The sequence below is a fragment of the Eriocheir sinensis genome, chromosome 24, assembly GCF_024679095.1.
Source record: "Eriocheir sinensis breed Jianghai 21 chromosome 24, ASM2467909v1, whole genome shotgun sequence".
Lineage (NCBI taxonomy): Eukaryota > Metazoa > Arthropoda > Malacostraca > Decapoda > Varunidae > Eriocheir > Eriocheir sinensis.
Genome location: NC_066532.1, coordinates 1467692 through 1472093, shown reverse-complemented (window position 1 = coordinate 1472093; position 4402 = coordinate 1467692).

Here is a 4402-nt window from a genome sequence, read left to right as displayed (position 1 = left end):
TCTCTCTTTTACCCCTCTATTTCTTTTCTCTCCAAGTTTCCTTCCTTTTCTTCTCTTTAACTTTCCTTTTTTTTCTTCTTGTCTTCCTTTCTTCCTCTTTTTCCTCCTCTTTTCTTATTCCCCTCTTCTTTTCCTCCTATCTTCCTCTTTTTCCTTTGTCTTCGCACTCTTTACGTTCCCTTCTTCCTCTTTTCTTCCCATCTTCTTTTCATTTTATCCCATTCTCTTTTCTTGCCTCTTCCATTCCTCTCTTCTTCCCTCTTTCGTCGTATTTCCTTTCTCTTCTCTTTCTTCTCTATCTTCCTCTCAACTCCCATTCTCTCCCTTTTCTTTCTTCTTTGTCTTCCCCTTTACTCCCTTCTTCCTTTTTCTTCCTTTTTCCTCTATTCACCATTTTCTCAGCTCTTTTTTCTCTTCTATCTTCCTTCATCTTCTTCCTTTCCCTCTCTCCTTCACCTTCCCTTCCACTCCCCTCTTCTTCTTCCTTATTCCTGCATTTCCCCCCTTTCTCTTTCTCTCCTCTCCCCCTTTCTCTTCCTCTTCCTTCTTCTTCCTCTCCCTTTCTTCACCTTCCCTTCCACTCCCCTTCTTCTTCTTCCTTATTCTTCCATTTCCTCCCTTTATCTTCCTCTCAGCTCCCCCTTTCTCTTCTCCCTTCCTTCAGCTTGGTCTCCCTCTCTTTACCTGCAAGCCGGCGCCCTTCTTCACGTCACCTGTCCGCCCACACTCTTACCTGTTGGGGAGAAACGAATATATGGTTAGGTTGGGTTAGCCTTCTTTTGTTAGTAGAGGCAGATGATAGAGAAAAGATAGGAGGAAGGGAGGGGGAAGGAGGGGATAAAGAAAGGGAAAATGGGAGGAAGATTGTTTTGTTTTTGTTTTGAAATTTGGATCATTTGTCTTTTCGTTTGTTTTGTTTTTTGTTTTTATATTGACCGTTTTCTTTTTGTTAAGATAGCGAGTTTTTCTTTATGTTATGTCGGTTAGTGTTGTTTTGATATGCTGGTCAGTTACTTGGTCTTTCTTTGTTTGTTTTTTGTTTTCTTTCTTTCTTCTTTTTTTTAGGGAGGATGTTTGTTTTGTTTTTGTTTTGTAATTTAGTTCATTTGTCTTTTCGTTTTTTTGTTTTTGTTTTTAATTGACCGTGAGTTTGTTTTGTTTTTGTTAAGATAGCGAGTTTTTCTTTATGTAATGTATGCATGTATTTATGTTATGTTACGTATGTTTTTTATGTTATGTTTTTCTTTATTATTTATGTTATGTTGTGTTTTTTATGTTATGTTTTTCTTTATTATTTATGTTATGTTATGTATGTTTTTTATGTTATGTTTTTCTTTATTATTTATGTTATGTTATGTATGTTTTTTATGTTATGTTTCTCTTTATTATTTATGTTATGTTATGTATGTTTTTTATGTTATGTTTCTCTTTATATCAGATTTGTCTTCTTGTCTTCATCTAGATAGGTTTGTCTTCTCGTTTTCATTTGGTAAGGTTTGTTTTCTCTTCATTTAGCTTTTGTCTTCTTTTTGTAGTTAGGTTCTTTCTTTCTTCGTCAGATTTGTCTTCTTGTCTTCATCTAGTTAGGTTTGTCTTCTTTTAATTTAGTAAGGTTTGTTTTCTCTTCGTTTAGTTTCTTTTTCTTATCTTTATTACGTTTTCTTCTTGTCTTCCTTGAGTTTATTTATCTTTCTTGTTTTTTATTCAGTTAAGTTTTCTTCTTGTCTTCATCTGTTGTTTTCTTCTTGTCTTCCTTGAGTTTATTTATCTGTCTTGTTTTTATTCAGTTAAGTTTTCTTCTTGTCTTCATTTGTTGTTTTCTTCTTGTCTTCCTTGAGTTTATTTGTCTTGTTTTTATTCAGTTAAGTTTTCTTCTTGTCTTCATTTGTTGTTTTCTTCTTGTCTTCCTTGAATTTATTTATGTCTTGTTTTTCTTCAGTCAAGTTTTCTTCTTGTCTTCATTTGTTGTTTTCTTCTTGTCTTCATTTGTTGTTTTCTTCTTGTCTTCCTTGAGTTTATTTATCCGTCTTGTTTTTATTCAGTTAAGTTTTCTTCTTGTCTTCATCTGTTGTTTTCTTCTTGTCTTCCTTTAGTTTATTTATCTTTCTTGTTTTTATTCAGTTAAGTTTTCTTCTTGTCTTCATTTGTTTTTCTCTTCCTGTCTTCAAAAACTCGGCCGCCTCAGGGAAGACAAGTTTAGGGTCAACCTTTTCTTCTTCACTTTCCTTTAAGTACAAACCCATAGTTACCTGGGGCTGTTTTGAGGGGAACAGGTGGTCTCTCTCTCTCTCTCTCTCTCTCTCTCTCTCTCTCTCTCTCTCTCTCTCTCTCTCTCTCTCTCTCTCTCTCATTTCCTTTCTTTTCTTTCCTTTCTTTTCCTTCCTTTCTTTTCTTCTTTTCTCTACTTTTTCCTCCCCTCCCCTCCTCTCTCTCTCTCTCTCTCTCTCTCTCTCTCTCTCTCTCTCTCTCTCTCTCTCTCTCTCTCTCTCTCTCTCTCTCTCTCTCTCTCCTTTACTTTCTTTCTTTCTCCCTTCATTCATTACCTCATTATCTTCTTCCTTTCTTTCTTTCTTTTCTTTCTTACTCTCTTTCTCTACTCCCTCTATCCCCTCCCTCCCTCCCTCTCTCCTTCCATTCCTCCCACCTTCATTTCCTCTCTTTCTTTCTTCATTTCTTCGTTCCTTTTCCTTCCCTACTCTTCCTCCTTTTCTCCCTCCCTCCTTTCTTCCTTCACACTATTTCCTTCCCTTTCTTCCTTCTTTACTCCCTCCTCCCTTCTCTCCCTTCCTCTTCGTTGAAACTTTCTCGATCATACCCACGCTGGTTGACTGGTTGACTGGCTGGCAAGTTGGTGGGCCGGTCGATAAATGGCTTACTGGCTGATTGGATGAAGGGACGGATGAATATATGGATGACTGACTAACGCATTGGCTGACTAACTGATTGGGTGGCTGACTGGCTGGCTGGGTGTGTGTCTGGCTAGCTGTCTGAGTGGCTTTGTGACTGGTTTTCTTTCTGATTAACTGACTGTTTGACTGACTGACTGACTGACTGACTGATTGGCTGGCTGACTGGGTGTGTGTCTGGCTAGCTGACTGAGTAGCTTGATGACTGGTTTTCTTTCTGATTAACTGCCTGACTGACTGACTGGGTAAGTGTCTGACTAGGCTTTCTGACTGACTGACTGACTGAGACTGACTGACTGACTGACTTTCTGATTAACTGACTGGCTATGTGGGAGACTTAAGCTCTGACTGACTGACTGATTGACTTTCTGACTGACTGACTGACTGACTGACTGATTGACTGACTGACTGACTAGGTCTAAACGGGCTTCATTTCTGACTGATTGACTGAAGAACTGACAGACTGACTGGAAACTGAGTGACTGACTGACTGACTAAGTGACTGATTGCCTGACTTTCTGTTTAAGTAACTGACTGACTGATGAATTAATTGACCTGCTGACTGACTGGCTGACTGGGTATGGACTGACTCTTTCTGAACAAATGGCTGGATGACTGACTGACTGACTGATTGATTGACTGACTGGCTGGCTGAGTGACTGGCTAACTGACTGGTAATGTGGGTGACTGAAGAGCTGAGTGACTGACTGATTGACTTTCTGACTGATTGGCTGACTGACTGGCTAACTGACTGGTAATGCGAGTGACTGAAGAGATGAGTGAGTGACTGATTGACTTTCTGACTGATTGGCTGACTGACTGGCTGCATGGCTGACTGACTAGCTGGCTGACTGACTGGCTAAGTGACTGGTAACGTGGGAGACTGGAGAGCTGAATGGCTGACTGGTTGACTGACAGATTGGCTGGCTGACTGACTGGCTAAGTGACTGGTAACGTGGGTGACTGAAGGGCTGACTGGCTGACTGGTTGACTGACTGATTGATTGGCTGACTGGGTGACTGGGCGGCTGGCGGACCAAGATTCAATGACAAGTTATTATTGGCAAACTTTCCCACGCCGCCGCTGAACGATCCGCCGCGGGCCACGTTCCTTGCTCCTCCTTCGTCTTCCCTCGCTGGATGGACCTATTACAGCCATGGTCTTATTTCCCTTTACCTCCAACCCCTCCTTTTTTCTCTCCTTCTTCCCTCACTCCCTCTTTTCCCTATCATTTTCTCTTCTCTCTACACCTTTCCCTTCCTCTCCCCTCGCTGGATGGACCTATCACAGCCATGGTTTTATTTCCCTTTACCTCCAACCCCTCCTTTTTTCTCTCCTTTTCCCTCACTCACTCTTTTCCCTATCATTATTTCCTCTCCTCTCTTCTTCTCCTTCCCCTCCCTCTTCCTTCTCCTTTCTCTCCTTCCTTTCGTAATCTTTTCTGCTTGTCTCTTTTCTCTGATTTCCTTTCCTCTTCCTTTTCCTTCCTCCCCAAA